Genomic DNA, 21,439 nt, shown 5'->3' with positions numbered 1-21,439 from the left:
AGAAATGCCCTAGGGTTCTCTAGCCAAGAATGCCAGAAGGGAGCTCTGGTTTAAATGAACACCCTACCTTTAGGCTGTATGTGAGGGTGGGGAATGGAAATCCTGTCCAGATGCTAATCTCTTCCGGTGAACAGCATCTCCAGACCTTAATGGTAGAAATGGGTTAGAATTGTCAACCCATCTCCTTACCAGTTTTAGAGTTACCTCTTGAGAGGTGCATAGATTGAGGTAGCAGTGGAGGTCCATTAAGGGGATGAAATCTGCTCTGGGCGCAGACCTATCATTCCAGTTGAGCAGACCAACCACTCAGGAAGGCTAATCCATCTTTATGACACTCAGAAGATATAGGAGGACTAATCATCCCTTTAATGAGATAATATACTTTCCCTCCCCAAAATTCCTGCCTGTGTAGTCACTGTTGGCTCCAGCCATATAGCTCCATAAGTCTGCCTGATTTTCTGGATTAGAAATTTGTAATTTGTAGAATCCAGTTATACCAGGACCATTTGTTGAAGATGCTGTATTTTTTTCCATTGTATGGTTTTGGTTTCTTTGCCAAAAATCAAGGATCCATAGGTGTGTGGGTTTATTTCTGGGTCTTCTATTCAATTCCATTGACCCACCATTCTGTTTCTATACCAGTATCATCCAATTTTTATTACTGTTGCTCTATAGTACAGCTTGAGATCAGGGATGGAGATACATCCAGCCAATCTGTTGTTGCACAGGATTGTTTTAGCAATTCTGGGCTTTTGTTTTTCCATTTGAAATTGAGAATTGTTCTTTCAAGTTCTATAAAGAATTGTGTTTGTATTTTGATGGGAATTGCATTGAATCTGTAGATTGCTTTTGGCAAGATTGCAATTTTCAATATGTTAATCCTACTGATTCATGAGTATGGGAGATTTTCCATCTTCTAATACCTTCTTCAATTTCTTTCTTCAGAGACTTTCTTCAGAGACTTCAGACCCCTTTTTTAAACAGGACTTTCACTTACTTGCTTAGAGTTACACCAAGGTACTTTATGTCATTAGTGGCTATTATGAAGGGTATTGTTTCCTTAATTTCTTTCTAGGCTACTTTGCTGAAGGTGTTTATCAGCTGAAGGAGTTCTCTGGTTGAATTTTTGGGGTCACTCATGTATACTATCATATTGTCTATAAATGGTGATACTTTGACTTCCTTTCCAATTTATATCCCCTTGATATCATTTAGTTGCCTTAATGCTCTAACTAGGGCTTATTTATCACCCTGCACAAAACTGAAGTCAAAACTGCACAAATCTGAAGTGGATCAAAGACCTCAAAATGAAACCAGACACACTAAATCAGTTAGAAGAAAACAGTGGGGAAGAACCTTGAACTCATTGGCACAGGAGACAACTTCCTGAACAGAATACCAACCGCTCAGGCTCTAAGATCAACAATCAATAAATGAGACCTATTAAAACTCAAAATTTTCTGTAAAGCAAAGGGCATTGTCATAATAAAACAACAGCCTATAGATTGGGAATGATCTTCACCAATCCTATATCTGACAGAGGGCTAATATCCAGAATATATAAAGACCTCAAGAAGTTAAAAAGCAACAAATCAAGCAATACAATTAAAAAATGGGGTATAGAGCTAAAAAGAAAATTCTCAATAGAGGAATATCGAATGGCAGAGAAACACTTAAAGAAATGTCCTTAGTCATCAGGGAATCGCAAATCAAAATGACCCTGAGATTTCACCTTAAACCCATCACAATGGTTAAGATCAAAAACTCATGTGACAACACATGCTGGAGAGGATGTGGAGAAAGGGGAACCCTCCTCCATTGCTGGTGGGAATGCAAACTTTGACAACTACCTTGGAAATCAATCTGGCGCTTTCTCAGAAAATTAGGAATAGTGCTTCCTCAAGATCCAGCTATACCACTACTAGGCATATATCCAAAATATGCAAAAGTATACGACTAGGACATTTGCTCAACCATGTTTGTAGCAGCTTTATTTATAATAGTCAGAATCTGGAAACAACCCAGATGTCCCTCAACAGAGGAATGGATACAGAAATTGTGGTACTTTTACACAATGAAATACTACTCAGCTATTAAAAACAATGAAATTATGAAATTTACAGGCAAATGGTGAGAACTAGGAAAGATCATTCTGAGTGAGGTATCCCAGAAATAGAAAGACATACATGCTATATACATACATGCTATATATATGGTATTAGAAATATAATATAGGATAAACATACTAAAATCTGTACACCTAAAGAAGCTGAGCATGAAGGAGGACCCTGGGTAAGATGATCAATCCTTATTCAGAAAAGCAGACAGGATGGACATCGGAAGATTGAGAAAACAGGGTACAGGACAGGAGCCTATCACAGAGGGCCTCTGAAAGACTCTACCCAGCAGGGTATCGAAGCAGATGCTGAGACTCATAGCTAAACTTTAGGCAGAATGCAGGGAATCTTTTGAAAGAAGGGGGAGATGAAAGACCTGGAGGGTACAGGAGCTCCACAAGGAGAGCAACAGAGTCAAAAAATATGGACACAGGGGTCTTTTCTGAGACTGATACTCCAACCAAGGACCATGCATGAAGATAACCTAAAACCCCTGAACAGATGTAGCCCATGGCAGCTTAGTGTACAAGTGAGTACCTTAGTAATAGGAGCAGGGACTGTCTCTGACATGAACTCAGTTGCTGGCTCTTTGATCACTTCCCCCTGAGGGGGGAGCAGCCTTACCAGGCCACAGAGGAAGACAATGCAGCCACTCCTGATGAGTCCTGATAGACTAGGGTCATTTGGAAGAGGGGGCAGACCTCCTCTATTAGTGGACTGGGGAAGGAGCATGGGAGGAGAAGGGGGAGGAAAGGTGGGATTGGGAGTTTTCTAGGGAGGGGGCAACAGCTGGGATACAAAATCAATAAATTGTAATTAATAAAAAATATATTAATTTTAAAAAAGAAAAAAAGAAATTTGTAACCTTTAGTCTTTCTCTTTTTAAAATACATTTTATCTAATACTTTGGGTTTCATCTTTTCTCTAAAGCTCCTCACCTCACCATGTGACTGCTTGTCCAACATGTGTCTGACCTCCTTGCCAGCATTAAGTCAAATATTTTGACTCTTGTCTTCATCTTCCTCCCCATAGCTGACAAGGTTTGCAGTTTGTTGCCCATTTTTCCCCTCATATAAATTTGTCCTTGATGTAAAAAATAAATAACCTAAAGGTAGGGTGGTATCTGACTAAATATCTTTCAATGTACAGCATAGCCTCCTCTGACAGAATTATATGGCTTCAAATGTTAGCAGTGTAAGGTGGGGAAATGCCATAATACCCTTATGGAAGGTACAAATTATGACTTGCTCACACACACACACACACACACACACACACACACACACACACACACATATATATATATATTTTTTTTTCTGGAGATCAATACTTGTTTGTCACATCCTCAAAAACCAGACCTAATTCCTTCCAACCCCTTAGTGTTAATATTAGTTATATTTACATTTTTATTATTTTAAGAATTTTACATGAGTACTGTCTTCACATTATTTATACCTTTCTACCCCCAAATCTTCTCAAGTTCTCCCTCAAATAAATGACCTCTTTTGTAATTAAATACACACATGTGTACACACACACACACACACACACATCTCACCTCACTGAGTCCATTTAGTATTGCTAATATGTACATATGTTTTGGGATGTTGGAGTGGATGACCTATCTGGGAGCTCTTCCCTGAAGAAAAATGATATTAGTTACATTTATGGCCTTCAAATACTTTGAAAAGTAATCATCTGTGTATAGCTTTTATTTTGTAAAATTTAAAGCACAGTTAGAATAGTCAATGAACAGAAGAATCGTTTTAACCAATACACTTTAGCATCTGACCCTATAATAACACATTGGACATACAAATGTTATTCATAAAGTCATATGATCACACTGTAAGAACTTTCTTGAAATTGATATTTTCCAATGAAGTCAAGTTTAATTACAGTAAATGTATCGCATGAATATCTGAAACACAGTTCCAGATGTGAGGATGAAAGGATGATGCTATGCAGTTTCTCAGGAATTGTCTAGTTAGCAAAGACAAAAGTAGAGACAAATGGTGTGTCCACATTTACTATTTTTATTTTTCTAAACTCTAGGCTTGAGTTTGGACTTTAAAAGTATGACTTAGAGTCTGCTGTTTTTGCAAACAATGGTACAGACACTTCAAAAGTGCTAGTTCCTAAACCATTTTGGCCTGTTTGTTCCCACATCGGACATCTATAGCTTGCTCTCGTGTAACAGGTCTCCCATGAGAGATGAAGATGTAGGAACCAGGACTTTTTTTCAGCAGCAGTACACAGAATATTAAAACAGACAAGACCCAAACTAGTAATAAAACATACCTGCATGCATCTCTAACATTAAAGGGGAATCACACATGTTCATAAGCGAATTCAAATAAAAGCTATTGTGGTTCAGAGGAAGAGAAATGATGGTTAATTGCTGATTGTGTGCAAGATTTAAAAACCAGGAAGGTTAGACAGCAATCTATGAGTATAGTAGAATATCATTATTAGGAATCATTGACTCTCTCTCTCTCTTCTTTTTTCGCCAGTCCTGTTTGGTTTCTATCCTGTGTCTCTGGGCTATCCTACCTCTGGATCTTGGCCCTCCAGGCAATGTCAGGAATGGGCTTCCTTTTATAGCATGGGTCTCAAGCTGGATCAAACACTGGTTAGGCACAATTTCTGTGCCATCTTTACCACAGCACATTTTGTAGGCAGGAAAAAAATTGTAGGTTGCAGGTTTTGTGGCTAGGTTGGTGTCCCAATCCTTCCATTGAAGGTTTTGCCTGGTCACACAGATGGCCGGTGTAGGCTCTGTGTCCCCCATTGCTAGCTCATTTGTCTTCAGAGAAGCTTCATCCATTTTCTGGTGTCATAGCAAAACCCCAGACTCTGTATATACATCTAGAGAGGGTGACTTAGCTCACAGCTTCTGAGGCTGGAAGCCCCAGATCAAAGGACTCTATCTGTTGAGCCTCTGATGAGCCCCGCTGACTGCATCACAAACAGTGGATGGGTTTATGGTTGCAGACATGTGAGAAGGAGAGATCAAACAGTGAGACAGAAAAGCAGAGGGGTGGAGGAGCTTAGCTGATCTTATACCAAGCCACTCTTGGAATGAGAAGCCAGTGAAAGGACTGTACTAATTTATTCTGAAAGCAATCAATCAGGTTGAATTTCCATCTATGAATAGCCTTCGGATAGAAGCTCTACCATTTTAATCATTCTTTTTGAAATTATTATTATTTAATTATTTATTACAATTTATTCACTTTGTATGCAGGCTGTGGCCCCCCTTCCTTATCTCCTCCCAAACCCACCTTCTTTCCCTCTTCTCCTCCCATGACCCTCCCCTAGTTCACTGATAGGAGAGGTCCTCCTCCCCTTCTATCTGACCCTAGCCTATCAGGTCTTATCAGGACTGGCTGTATTATCTTCCTCTGTGGCCTCACAAGGCTGTACCCCACAGGGGGAGGTGATCAGAGAGCCTGTCACCGAGTTCATGCCAGCGATAGCTCCTGCTCCCCTTACTAAGGCACCCACTTGGAGACTGAGTCTGTGGGCTACATCTAAGCTGGGGTTTTAGGTCTCTTCATGAAGTCCTTGGTTGGGATAGCAGTCTCTGCAGGGCCCCCAGGCTATTATTATTTTTTAAAGCAGGGTCTCACACTTCTGCTCATATTGCCCTGAAATTCATTGTTTAGCCCAGGTTGGCCCTGAACTCAAAGCAGTTTTCTTTTCCTAGTCTTCTGGGATTATAAGTATATATCTCCATGCCAAACATTTGCCATCTCTTAATACCACCACAGTGGATAACAGCCTTGCAGCACACAAACCCTGAGAGGATGAGCCATATCTAAAAATCCTTTACTATAAACAGGGCTTTGCAAAGCTTTTGTTATGCTGAGCAAACTGGTTGACTGAGGAAATACTTTGCAACACATCCTAAATACTTCAGTGTAAGCGTTACTTTATCTATTTGTCAAGATTAGCATTCCAGAGGACACATTTTGAAAAGTGCTAGTCTACTCTGAAGGTAATGACAATGTATGGAAATTGACATAGTACTAGAGAAAGAGAGAAAAGTAATAATTCCTGTACAACAAAAGTTGTGCTGTGTCCTATAGGCAACCTCTTTCATGAACCACCATAAAGCTCTTGCCCAAAGAAGTTGGGTATCTTGCTTTGGGAGTTATGGTTGAGCAGTCTGCTAAGTGCCGTGTGAGTGTTCTCAGTATTTCACGGCAGCTTCTTCCGTGCACTAAACCACTTAGCTCTACATGAGCGTGACAAACAGTTCATTTACTCACATTGTTCCTTTTCTGGTTTTAAACAGCAACTGTATATGAAGGATGAGTCCCAATACAACCCCTTCTTCCTTCTATTTTTCACACAATGGAATACTACTCAGCAATTAAAAACAAGGAAATCATGAAATTTGCAGGCAAATTGTGGGATCTAGAAAAGATGGTCCTGAGAGAGGTATCCCAGAAGCAGAAAGACACACATGCTATATACTCACTTATGAGTGGACACTAGACCTATAAGATAGGATAAACATACTAAAATCTGTACACCTAAAGAAGATAAACAAGAAGAAGTTCCAGGGTAAGATGATCAATCCTCACTTAGAAAGACAAGGGGGATAGACATTGGAAGTAGGAGAAAACAAGAAACAGGACAGGAGCCTACCATAGAGAGCCTCTGAAAGACTCTACCTAGCAGTGTATCAAAGCAGATGCTGAGACTCATAACCAAACCTTGGGCAGAGTTCAGGGAATCATATAAAAGAAGGGGGAGTTAGTAGGACCTGGAGAAGACAGGAGCGCCACAAGGACCAAATATATCTGAGCACAGGGGTCTTTTCTGAGACTGATACTCCAGCGAAGGACCATGCATGGATATAACCTAGAACCCCTGCTCAGACATAGCCCATGGCAGCTCAGCATCCGAGGAGGTTTCTCTATTAAGGGGAACAGGGATTGTCTCTGACATGAACTCAGTGACGAGCTCTTTGACCTCCCCCTCCTACACTCCAAGGGAGGAGCAGCCTTGCTAGGCCACAGAGGAGTACATTGCAGCCAGTCCTGATGAGACTGATAAACTAGGGTCAGATGGAAGGGGAGGAGGACCTCCCCTATCAGTGGACTTAGAGAGGGGCAGGGAGGAGATGAGAGAGGGAGGGTGGTATTGGAAGGGAATGAGGGAGGGGGCTACAGCTGGGATACAAAGTAAATAACCTGTGGTTAATATAAAAAATGAAAATTATTAAAAAATATAAAAAAGGAATTTATTATGTGAGATTATACTTTCTCCTTTTAGAAATAAAGCAATCGTGGCAGTTTTGAAAGCAGTATGGGATGCTTCTTTAATTACAAATAATTGTTTCATATACTTGGCAAGTTGAGAGGTCCTCAGGTCAAAACGTGGAACTCATTCAGACATCAAAGCCTTCTTTGTCCTCTCTTGGGGACAGGGAGCAGACACATCAGTTTGATCCAACACATGCTTCTCTTACAACCAACCAGTTATTTATTGTTGTATAACCGACAGGCAATGAGACAAGGCAGGAACAGAGAAGGCTCGATGCCAAAGACTAGAGCCTGAGAATCTGTAAGGAAGCTTATAAAAGCAGAGAACACTACTGTTTAAAGGGACTTAATGATCCAAATGAAAGAGCTAGCTCACCTGGACAAGAAGCAGAGCCCCTCAGCACAGATAGTTGAAGTAACATCTCAAATAATCAGGAAATAGAAACAGACTTGACCACAATGTTTTAGTCATTTCTCGGTACCATATATAAAGATTCCTGTTTGGATGTGGTCTCCATCCACACTTAGTTTTTCCACCTTGAGTTTGTAGAATGGTGGATGGGAACTCCCTGATGCTGTTTTATTAAACATAAGACCTTGGGGTGTTGTAGTTAGAAATAGTCCATAGTTCTGCTACTTGGAGGAAGTGAAATACCAGCAGAGCTGCAGCAAGAATTCAACTTTGCTGTATATTCACTGAGTTTTGTTTTGTTTTTAAAGGAAAAACAAACTGCCAGTTAGGAGCCAGATACAGTGATGCCAGCACTTGCTGAGGCAGGAAGATCATAAATAGATACATGTTGAGACCCTGTCTCAAAACACAAACAAACAACCTAAAGACTGCCAGGGTGGAATGTATTTGGGGGGAGGTGTCTTAGGAAATTCATATTATCGAAGAAAAGTTTGGATTAATCTGCCCATTAGCTGGCCAACTTAGCCCTCCTGAATGATCTAAGAAAGTTTAGTGGAAAACACTGGGTGTTATTCATCTACAAATATCCCAACCATAATTCATCCACCCAAACCACCTTGAGTCCGTGCTCTCACTTGTTACCTGCTACATGCCAGGGGTGCAAGGCCATAGGGATTTAAATATACCCTTCCCTCCAGAATGCCATCTTCTATTATTGAATTTCCATGAACCTCTGGAAATTGTTCTCATTCTACAACTCTAGAACACTGAAGCAAGGTTTAGTTGCATCCATAACTTGTGGGAGATTTAGATTTATCTCACTGATTTTGAAATGTCAATATTCTCAACGAGACTGAAGGAAGGCAAGAGGTCCAGACAGAATAACCTGGTGATTGTCTGATCATTGGGTAGAAGAGTAATTTCAGCTTTCATGTGAGGCAATTCTTGATCCAAAGTAATCTCCCGTTGTCCAAGCGTCACTCTATCATGTACTGTTGTTAGTATGTTTCTTTCCTTTACTGGACCATAGGCTTTTAAAAGTATGTCTTTAAAAAAAAATGGTAACTTGGGTTTTTCTTTTACTTCAGAATACACCATTAAGAGCATGCCACAGGTCAGTGAGTAGGAATATGGTCTCTGGCCTTACCCTCCTCCCCTCCCTGCCAGACATCTGAGCTGCAGCTACTTGGCCTCATGTCATTTGTGTCATTCTCTCCCTGCAAATGTTATATCAAATACATCTAGTTGTCCAGGCGTAAAGTGTCATGATAGTGTGTACTTTACCAAAGAGCCAAGGAAGAAAATATCTGTTCCCTAACTCCAGCTTCTGCAGCAGAATGTGGCTCCTGCTTCCTAAGTGGAAAGTTTGATTAGATTCTAGTCTGGTTCAAAGTAAAAGTAAAATAAAATAAAATAAAATAAAATAAAATAAAATAAAATAAAATAAAATAAAATAAAATAAAATAAAATAAAATAAAATAACTCAGATCATGTGGCTCCATGCCTATATTTTAAAAAACAGTCTCTGTATGTATATGTGTATGTATATATGTGTATATATGTAAGTATATGGTTTTAGTCACTTATGTGTGCACACATGAAGTCAAGTGTAAGGTTGTTTCTCCCTTCTCCCTTAGAGATGGGTTTACAGGTGCATGCCATCACACCTGGCTTTTGCATGAGTTCTGTTGATCAGAACCACGGTTCTCACACTTGGAGATGAACCATCCTCCCAGCCCTTCACCCTCCTGCCTTAACCACCTGCACAAATTTCCTTTCTTGGTACCATCACATTGAATCTGAGGTTCCAACGTAAGAATTTGAGAAAAGCATATACTTCAAACTATAGTACTTTTCTCCCCTTCCCTTCCTTCTTTCCCCCTCCCCTCCATTTCCCTTCTCTTTCTTCTTTCTTTCTCCATCCTTTTTACTTTCTAATTCCTTCCTTCATAATTATAAGCAATTTATTTTTATTTTTGAGTTTTAATTATTGTATTTTATATTTTGTTTAATTTTAGTTAAAATATAACTGCAATACTTCCTCCTTCTTTTCCCTCTCCCCAACCCCTTCCATGTTTCCTTCCTTTAACTCCTCACATGTCTCCTCTTCATGTCCAAATTCATGACCTCTTTTTCTTAAATTATTATTGTTACATTTATAGATAAACATATATATTAAACAGTAAGTATATAACTATAACTTGCAGAGTCCATTTTACGTTGCCTGTGTGTATATAATTTAAAATTAATCTAGCTACCCAATTGAGGCATTTAGGGATGTACCGGCATGGGGCATAAAAAAGTATTATAACCAGCAATGAACTGTGGTTTCTATGTTCCCATGTCAGGGCTCCTTCCTTAAGGACTCAGTTTTTCAGATGAATTGTCTCCATAAGTGCCATCTCAGATGTTTATACTGAGGCCTTCAGTTCTCAGCGTTTTATCTGAGTAACCCAGTAACTAGCTGCTTAGTTGAGGATCTGATGATCTTTCTTATATTTTCATGCTGACTACAGTGGATGGTATTGGGGCTGATTTTGACTGTCACTGAATAAGTGTCCAATTACTTGGTTTTCTGCCATTGGTAATGATAACCCAGCTCCTCTCCCCTTCCTGCTCCCATAAACTGAGAGAGGTCGGCACTTAAAGCCACTCTAGTCATTCCACACGAGAAAACCGTCACTTGCATTCTTGAACCTTCTCCAACCAAATCACTAAAAGAATGATTGTCTGAAGCAATTGTTTTGCTGGTTACACTGCTTTTTCTAATGACAGGTGCTAAGACCATAGCAACTATGAATCGAAGGCTAAAAAAAATAATGAAGAAAAGAAAAACTAAATAGAATTCTGCCAAGGACATAGGCATACAAACTATGTGAAAATAGTGTGTTTATTGATGCTATAGAAAGGTCTTGTTTTCTGAGTTATCTTCTATTTCTCCATCTGGCTGGCTGCCTGGCTGGTTGGCTGATTGGCTCCTCTAGTGCCAGTTTGTAACATCAGGATTTGTTATGTTAATTTAGATCTTTCCTGTTGCTCTTAGCAACTTTTGAGTTGCTTTTGAGACTTTGAGTACTCCCTGGATCAGGAAGGCCCACAGAGCATCAAGACCACGCTGGCATTCGGAGAATATTTCTGTAGTAAGAAGGTCACAAATCCCTAATGGTAGAGCAATTACCAACAAAACAAAAATCTAAATTTTTCTGTATCTAAAATTGCAGATACAGTTTTTTTTTAAAAATAATGTGCCTTTAAGAATTTGCACACACACACACACAACTTTTTTACCAAAAGAATTTATTTATTTGCAATTTTAGTTATGAATTTCCTAGTTACACAGACCCTATGTGAGCACAACTTTATAAAATAGGGATTTAGTTTTTCGTAGTGTGAAAAGTATGAATGAAATCTTTCTAGAGCTGGAACAGGGGCTTAGTAAGGTCCTGTAGGACTTGAAATACGGGGTGACTCTAGCTGAGACCCCTAGTAGCAGGGGTCATGGAGATTGAAGAGGCTACCTTCTATCCAGGACTCCTAGTGGAGAGAGGGGAACTTCAACCCACCCACGAACACTTTGATCCAAAATTTACCCTGCCTGCAAAATGTGCAAGGACAAAGATAATGCAGAGATTGAAAAGCTGTCAATGCCTGGCCCAACCTGAGACCCACACCAAAGGAAAGAGACACACATACCTTTAACCCCAGCACCGGGAGGCAGAGACAGGCAGATCTCCGGGTTCAAGGCTAGCCTGGTCTACAGAGTGAGTTCCAGAGTGGCTACATAAAAAAAAAAAAAAAAAAAAAAAAAGAATCCTTCCCCTCAAAATGTAGAATCCCATTGGATGAGATAAGATAGTTAACTAACTAACTACAAAAAAAAATCATTTCTAGTATGAATTAAGAAGTCTTAGAAGAAAAGTTAGCATACATAATGCACATTTAAAATGGTATAAGTACTAAAATAATATCTTGCTACTTTGTGGGGCTGACCAGTTGTTATTGGATAACTACTTGAGAGACTTCTCTGGGGAGCCTATTTTACCTGCTCTCAGCATTCCTACTTCTCTTTGTCCAGGGATGAGGAGGCCTCATGAGATTTCTCCCATCATGTCAGCATCTTTTCTATTGGCGTTGCTCAGAGAACTACACGGGTAAAGTCTCATCAACATGGTGTCCTCACTTCTTGATAACTCCTCAGGGGGCCAAAGTTGAATTTCACCATGAACTCTGGAGAGGAAACAGATATTCAGATTACAGCACTCTCAGCATTGGGCATCTGTCTCTTAAATCCATGCTACATCATTGTGAGGAGTTGTCTTCCCACCCATCCCAGTTCTTCAGGGTATCCTTAATGACCGAAAACCATGATATTCACTTAGAGGGCCTGTCTGACCCTTCTAAACTCATGTGTGACAGCTGCTGAGAAATCAGAGAAAAAAAAATGCTGACATTTCCATGCTTGATTACTGTAATATTTAAAACTGGAGCAAGGCCGTGTAAATTGCAGCCATTCCTGGCTCTTGGTTGTCATGGTATTCAAGAGCTTTCTGTTTTTCTGGTGGCCTAGCAAAATCAACATGTGATTGTGTGCAACATTCATGAGTTGCAGCACTGAACAATGGTCAATTTATTTTTGTGCAGTGGAGGTGGCAAACAATTTTATGCCCAACTCTAAGTTTAGTTTTGCTATTCATTTGGTATTGTAGTTTAATAAAGCTGCCTTTTGATCCCTTCTGGTGGTACGGTGGAACTATTAGGAAGAGACTAATAACAAAGGCTCTTCGGTTGGTCAAACTATTTTTTTTAATTAAATTTTTATTTTTTATATTAATTACAGTTTATTTACTTTGTATTTGAGCTGTAGCTCCCTCCCTCATTCCCTTCCAATACCACCCTCCCTCCCTCATCTCCTCCCTGCCCCTCTGTAAGTTCACTGATAGGGGAGGTCTTCCTCTCCTTCCATCTGACCCTAGCCTATCAAGTCTCACCAGGACTGGCTGCAATGTCCTCCTCTGTGGCCTAGCTAGGCTGCTTCTCTAATGGGGTTGGGGAGGCCAAAGAGCTAAGTCACTGAATTCATGACAGAGACAGTCCCTGTTCCCCTAAGGGAAGCCACTTGGATACTGAGTTGCCATGGACTACATCTGAGCAGGGGTTCGGCTGAACCACCCTTTAGGATCATCTGTGCACTTCTTTGTAATAGTTAGGTTTACCAAAGAACCTTATTTAGCTTGGAAACAATTGCCAGCCTTGGTTAATGATCTCCTTCAACATCAGATCAGGTTCCTCATGCTCTTTCACCCACTCATGGTATCTATTCTTGCCTACTTTCAGGAAGAATCTTATTAGGTCACTTTAGCCAGAATCCTCATTCTCCATGGAGTCTTCTTCGGGAACTTTGCATCTACTGACCTACATCCTGATCTGGATTCTCAGCATTTCTGGTCTTACTAAATTACATCAGGGTTTTGGCCTGTAGATTCAACAAAGGTACAACTTGAAATGTTGGGATCTGCAGTTTTCTTCCATCAGAGGCTTTCTCATGGTTTGTGTTTCCTTTTTATATTAATTAGTCATGTATGTGTGCATGTGCATGTTCATGTGAAATATATTTATGTATACACATATGTTATTTATATATATAGATATATATACATATATTTCAAGCATGGTTATTTTCATTTCAGAGTTTCTGAGATGCCACTCTTACTATACAGCTTAATGAAGTTTGGATACGTTCCTATGTTGGGGAGCAGTCACAAAGATCAAAGTGCAGGACATGTCTGCTTTATCAAGAAGCTCCCTCTTGCCCTTTGCAGTCACGCCTCTCTCTTCCAATCCCTGCCAAACACTGACTAGATTTCTATTTTGCCTTATTTCTTTCTGTGATTTTTGTGTAATGAAACAATTAAATGTGAGGTTGGAGTGGGATCTTCCAACCCATTTGAAATGATTTGCTTCTAATTATGTAGCGGAGTGGGTGAGAACAGTCTTTCCATTCTTCTCTAGGCACAATGATGTGAGAGCAAAGCAGTGAGGGGAGACACAAAGAAAATATTGATCTAAATGCACTAATATTTCTAGCATTTAACTGTCTACTTAAGTTCTATAGCCCACAGTCATTTTCTCCATTTTATACTATCAACACCTCTTCCCACTCTGTCTTCTTTCTATCACTATTTTTTTATAGCAGTCAAGATCACAGCTGTTGCTCAGCTACTTTGTGCTTACATCAAATTGGCTAACGTGGTGGGAGAAAGACACACTCTTGCTTAGAGGCATCACTTTAGATTCACGCCCATGAGTTCCTAACGTCCCCTTAAGACATTATGACACATAATCCACGTTTTCCTAGTCTTTTCAAATTCTCACGCTCCCAAATTACTGCTTAATACTTTCTCTTAGTCTTCAAACCACTGGTATTTTTCTTATTCTCACAGAAAGGGAAAAATAAAAAAAAAACACTGATGAGATTGCTAAGTGAGTTTCCATAACCTCTTATGATTTCACTCTGGACTCTATTGACATTATTTTGTTGTTATTCCACAATTCTGTAACTTATGTTAAGCTATCCACACCCAAATGGAAAACCAGAGTTTCCATAAGTGTGATAGAGCCCACTCATGAGTCTATGCAAAGATAATGTTCCAAAACTTCTCTCTTCTTTCCCAGGTTACTAGTTTTCAATGGTCAGATTATTTCCAATTGGTATGTAAACAAACTTCTATTTCTGATGCTACAACAAACACAGAAACAAACTTCCTCATTTCTTACTGGGCACTATCCCACTCTTCTGTTCCCTTTCAGAGAACTGCCTTCATTTATTGTCTCCAATTCCTTTTCTCTCATTCTCTTAAATTACTCCACCTCATCTTTATTTATATGAGGAAGAAAAAAAAAACAGAACATTTTCCTTACCAGTTGATGATCAGCCATGATCCCTATAAGAACATTTAAATGAGAAAAAAATCATACCAATGTAAAAAATGTTTTTTAAAAAATTTATTTTTTATATTAATTACAGTTTATTAACTTTGTATCCCAACTGTAGCTCCCCCCTCCATCCCCTCCCATTCCCACCCTCCCTCTTTTTCTCCTATGCCCCTCTCCCAGTCCAGTGATAGGGGAGGTCCTCCTCCCCTTTCCATCTGACCTTAGTCTATCAGGTCTCATCAGGACTGGCTTCATTGTCTTCCTCTGTGGAGTGGTAAGGATGCTACCCTCTCAGGTGGAGGTGATCAAAGAGCTAGCCCATGAGTTCATGTCAGACACAGTCCCTGTTCCTATTATTGGGGAACCCTCTTGGACACTGAGCTGCCGTGGGCTACTTCTGTGCAGGGGTTCTGAGTGAGGTATCCCAGAAGCAGAAAGACTCACATGGTATAGACTCACTTATAAGTGGATATTAGACATATAATATAAGATAATCATACTAAAATCTGTATAACTAAAGAAGCTAATCAGAAGGAGGACCCTGGGTAAGATGCTCAATCTTCATTTAGAAAGGCAAATGAGACAGACATCGGAAGAGGAGAAGACAGGGAACAGGTCAGGAGTCTATCACAGAGGGCCTCTGAAAGATTCTATCCAGCAAGGTATCAAAACATACACTAAGACTCATAGCCAAACTTTGGGCAGAGTACAGGGAATCTTATAAAAGAAGGGGGAGATAGAAAGACCTGGAGGGAACAGGAGCTCCACAGTAAAAACAGTGTTAAAAGATTTATGAAGTTTTAGAAATGAAGACCTAAAGAAAAGGGATGTCTGTATTTTTTAACAACAACACAGAAATATGATTTAGAGTATGAAAATGCGTTCCTGTGGTGATAAAGCAGGGGTGACTTAGAAAAGATGGCTGAAATGTCTCTTTGTGCTCTATCCCTCCAGGTTCAGCATAGATATCCCTGGGATGGAAGCATGCCTGTTTTTAACAGAAAGTCAAAAAAAGTCAGCTCTGATGTCTTTCAGGAAAGTGGTGAGAAGTAAAGCTGGGAACCTTTCTAGTTTCTGTTGGTTCCTGGAATGCTCAGAAGCCATATGTTGTGATAGAAAATCCTGAAGCATCATCTGAAGCTTCTCTTGTCAAAGATGCTCTAAATGCATTAGTGATTCTAGCTATTGTCCACTTGAACTTGAGATATATGAATAGGTGAAAACCACCACTCTCTAGAAACTTTATGTTGTTATGTCATATTTTCTTTTGCTCTTGCTCACCATACTTCATTAGCCTCTTAATGTTTCTTGAATACATTAATCCCATGATTTCATCCAGAACAATTTTATTTTTTTCTGTTTATTTATTTTATTTTATTAATTACAATTTATTCACTTTGTATCCCAGCTGTAGCCCCTTTCCCATCCCCTGCCAATCCCACCCTCCCTCTTTCTTCTTCTCCTATACCCCTTCCCCAGTCCAATGATAAGGGAGGTCTTCCTCCCCTCAGAACAATTTTCATATCTACAAATCATCACTGAATTTTTACTGAGACTTTATACTTCAACTGGATATTTTTTTTTAGCTCTCTTGAATGTCTAAAAGATATCTCAAATAAAATATCTAAAACACAATTTACTTTTCTTTCTAAATCTACTTTACCTTTAATCTCTGCCTTAGTTACTATTTTATTGCTGTGAAGAGACACCAGGATCAAGGTAACTCTTAATCAAGGAATAAAAGAAAACATTTAATTGGGTGGTTGCTTACAGTTTTGTAGAGTTAGTTCATAATCATCACAGTGGGAAACAGAGAGGCATGTCACTAGAATACTACCTGAGAGATTTACATCCTCATCCACAAGTGTCAGGAAGAAAGAGACTGGGCCTAGTGTGCACCTTTGAAACCCCCAGTGATTCACCTCCTCCAACAAGGCTACACCTCCTAATCCTTCCTAAATAGATCCATTCCCTGTGCTTACACATTCAAATAAATGAGCCTATGGAGGCCATTGTCATTCAAACCACCAGAATTTCCACCTTTTTTGAAGTACTTCCTATCAAAGACCAGCTTTAGTTGTTTCTATACTCAGGAACTAGACTATGAGTATGTGATCAGTGCCTGGCCTTTGAGTGGATGCTAAAGAGTACCCCTAGAAAAGGGTCCTCCCAACCTCCTTTCTTCCCTTACCTTCCTCAGCTTTAGAGTATATAAGTGATAATATTAACAACTTAAATAGAAGCCAGCCTCACTTGGCTGACTTAACTTGACAAGGTAAAGGGTTACCGTTGCTTATGACAAATATTTTCCACTTGTTTACTGAATGGAATCTGCAAATGCATTTTCAGCAAAAATGAATATAAACTCTGTTAAAGTGATATATAGAAATGTAATTTTGAGTCAGCATTATTTTGATGTTCTCAGGACTTTTAGGTTTCCAAAAATTCAAAGAGGAATATCAATCATTCATTTTCTCTGAGTAATGCTTTTTTGTTGTACTGCCCAGATTTGAGAAAGTTGATATTGACATATTAAAAAAAAAATTTTTTTGCTACTTCAGGTGGTTGGTTGCCAATTCTTTCCTTTCAACAAAAATAGTCAGTGGATAAATTATTGATCAGTATAAAAATAATTTAGTTACATAACCCAAAAGTGCAGATAATTTAATTTTGTTGCTATAATAATGTTCCTTCCATAGTGTTTATATGGTTGTTTTCTCAGTGATTGCATTTATAAAAATGAAAAAAAATATAGGACTAAAATTTATTCCCAATTTTACTAAAAAGTGCCTACTACTTAATAAATTCATTCAAACAGTTCCTATCTATTTTATTAAAAGATACATGGTACCCTTTCTTTCTGGAGGCTGGCTTTCATAGTTTTGTGACGTGCTATTCAGGCTGCTGGGGGTGGAAAGACATCAGTGATCCTATGGTCTACAACATCAACAGGCCAGGCAAAATGTGTTCATCTGTGCAATGGGAGCACCACAGTACTGGGTAAACACTGCCCTCTGATTGACTTTGAGGTCCACTTCATAGGAGAGAATCCATGTCATGGTCGGAGAATTCACAGGCCCGAGGAGAGAATTCCATCATCTAGCTAAATTGACACATCAGAGCATCTTCTAAATATGTGTGCTCACAGCCATATATAATTACCTCTCTTAGCTTTAATCAGAGAAGCCTCTCCCCAGTGAACTGTGGTGAACTCAAAATTTGCAGCTGCACAAGCTGCTGAGCGTAAGGTATTTTCATCCCTTCACAAGACATCTATATTATTCTTTCCAAGGCTTATACATTGTGGAAGAAGTGATGGAAAGTAAGAGGGAGAAGATAGAGAGAAGGACTGTAAAATGCCATCTTCTGGGCAATGCAGAGGCTTTAAAACCACAGACTCTCAATAATTGCAGATGAAGGCATTGAGTTTGCTTATGCTGGAGAGGATGTGGAGAAAGGGGAACCCTCCTCCATTGCTGGTGGGAATGTAAACTTGTACAACCATTTTGCAAATCAATATGGTGCTTTCTTAGACAATTAGGAATAGTGTTTCCTCAACATCCAGCTATACCACTCCTAGGCATATACACAAAATATGCTCAAATATACAGAAAGAACATCTACACAACCATGTTTGTAGCAGCTTTACTCATAATAGCCAGAATCTGGACACAACCTAGATGTCCCTCAGTTGAGTAATGGATACAGAAATTGTGGTACATTTACACAATGGAATACTACTCAGCAACTAAAAACAAGGAAATCATGAAATTTGTAGGCAAATAGTGGGAACTAGAAAAGATCATCATGAGTGAGGTATCACAGAAGCAGAAAGATACACATGGTATAGACTCACTTATAAGTGGATATTAGACATATAATATAGGATAAACATTCTAAAATCAGTACACCTAAAGAAGCTAAGCAAGAAGGACCCTGGGTAAGATGCTCAATCCTCACTCAGAAAGGCAAATGGGACAGACATCGAAAGAGGGAGAAAACAGGGAACAGGACAGGAGCCTATCACAGATGGAATACAAAGTAAATAAATTGTAATAAATAAATAAATAAATTTTTAAAAAGAGGCTTATCAACAGGTACACAGAGTGGAAAGGGATACAGGCGTTCCATCTTTCATGCCTGAACTATTTTTACAGGTAGTTAGATTCAGGGCAAAGGAAAGTCATTTTCTTCTGTTGTGTAGTCATTGGTAATGACACTAGGCTCCAAAGAGGGTACCAATTCAATGGTTACAAAGATGACCCTACTTAAACTAGATGGGTTACAAAAAACAAAAACAACAACAACAAAAAACAAACAAACAAACAAACAAACCCAAAAGTCATGAATCCTGAAGAATCATAGACAGGTTCACTTGAGGGTGGTTGGCAAGAGTATGAGAGAGAAAAGAGAAGGTTGTGGGAAAGAGTAACTAGGCTGCATTATATACATGTATGAAATTGTCAGATAACTAATTAAATGAAAAGTGTGTTCAATAAAAATTTACTCTTTGTGTTTATTAATTACTTATGCAACAGCAATATGTATGTTGTTTGATACATTTGTGTACTGCTCATATTTGTAATGGTTTCTTTAGTCTAAGATAAGTCATATACAAGAAAACTTATGGATACAAGAATTTAGAAACAAATACCTATCACAGATAATTTTGTTGTAGAAAACTCTCATAGGATGATTTTTTGAAAAACATAAAGGTATATTTAATTTGGTTAAACTCATTGAGGACAATTTTTCTTAAGCTCTGTTGTATATAAATTAAAGAAATTGTGCTTTACTTATTTTCAAATGGTTGGGTATTACCAATCACTGTGGTATTGGGCTCTATTCAATAATTCATGAAGTCGAATTATTTTTAGTTTTAAGTGTTATTTACAATCTAAGGAAATTCTATCCTTTGGAATCATTTCATAAAAAATGCGAGGGATGGTTAACAATGTGAATGGATATTAACTTTCATGTTTTTGAAACGTAAGTAAAAGAAAAAGTTTGAGAAGCACTATGACAGAGAACATGCAGATGTGGCCTGGGTAAGGTTAACCAGCCTGCTCAATGCTCAGCAAGCTGCAGATGGTAGTTGGGAGAAATTAAGAGCAGAAATTAATATGTGATACAAGGAATAGTGACCTACCATAAAGGATGTTGGAAGACTGAGGGACAGAGTGACCATGGGAAGGCCCAATGCAGGCCAAGTGGCTAACAGGGCAAGCACAGCGGAAAAATGAATGATGACTCTTTCTCCGAGAGATCCTAGAATAAAATAAATAAAGAGCTGCCTAGAATAAATGACATCACCTTGGCTTGGGACAACAAATTTCCAGCTAGGTGGAATGCAGAGGTCCCTGTCAAACTCAGTTGGTGAGTTGGAGCCAAGACTGGTAGAAAAGAACTGTGATATCGTTTTGGAGATACTTAAAGGTTGTTCCTTACCACTCATTATCAACTCCTACAGAACAGTTTATACCTTTCAGACTGAAAGCACCTCAAAATTTCGAATGCCACTAGGAAAAGGATGCTGTTAGTTGCTTGTAGTGAATAGTGGATTTGCTAGGTAAGGTGGGGTCTCTCGACTTTAGAAAGGAGAGCTGAAATACAACTCAGTTTCTGAATCCAGGATATATTTGATCAAATCAACTTCTCTGTGGAAAGAGTCCTTCGTATTTCTGAACATCTATATATCTGGTCTATGAGAATGTAGGGGTTATCTCCCAGGAAAGTAATAACTTAGAAGAATTCCTGAAAGATTTTATAAGTAGTGATACTGCAAAGATGATTTCACTATTTCATGATTCATGTGGGCAAGTAGAGTGCAGCCTGTGGAAGGGGGGGGGGGGAGGTTGAAGTAAATCTAACTAGTGAACTATGAACCTAAAAACATCTCCAAGAAAAAAAAAAAAAAGGTTAGATTACCTGCTATTTCACCTTGTCAAACACAGAATTCTAGTCTACTTTTCCCTTTCTTTTAATAACTCAACTGATTATGTGACTGGATTTTATTTTGTAAATGCTCTCAAGTTTTCCAGCAGCCACAACTGGCTACAGAGCAAATCTCACATTTTCTTTGGCCTCGCAGACTCTCTATGGTTTACCTCCACCTGTATTTCTTTTTTTTATTTATCTTTTCTCATGCTGGGGCTCACCTGACATGTTAGTAGGAAATCGGGGCGCAGAATATACCAGATTAATAGACAAACAGGAGAGAAAAGGAGGTCACTTTTAACAGGACAACAGGAAGATTTTGAAAAAAAAAAAACAAAAAACAAAAAACAAAAACAAAAAAAAACGTTTGAACTAATTCTTATTTGTTCAACTTTAAGATGTGCCTTAGGGGGAAATACCGATCAGTAAGGAGCTAGATTTGGCCCAGCTTTCCAGGAAACTCACTCCAATAAAACACCTGACAGCCAGGAACTGTTTCATTTTGTCTTTTATTTTCTTTTTCTTCCATTTATTTCATCACTTTACAGCTGACCACAGCCCCCTCCATCCTCTCCTCCCAGTTCCACCCTCACACATTCCTCCCTCCATTCTCCCCTCTTCTTCTCACAGGAGGGGTGGTCCTCCAAGACCCTGGCACATCAAGTCCCTGCAGGACTAAGTGCACCCTCCTGCATTGAGATCTGACAAGGCAGCCCAGCTAGGGGAAAAGGGACCGCAAAGCAGGCAACGGTCAGAGACAGAAG

The sequence above is a fragment of the Psammomys obesus genome, unplaced genomic scaffold (assembly GCF_907164565.1).
Source record: "Psammomys obesus unplaced genomic scaffold, mPsaObe1.curated_primary_1811, whole genome shotgun sequence".
In the NCBI taxonomy this organism is placed as follows: Eukaryota; Metazoa; Chordata; class Mammalia; order Rodentia; family Muridae; genus Psammomys; species Psammomys obesus.
The sequence above is the reverse complement of the archived record's forward strand: the minus strand, read 5'-3'. Positions refer to the sequence as shown.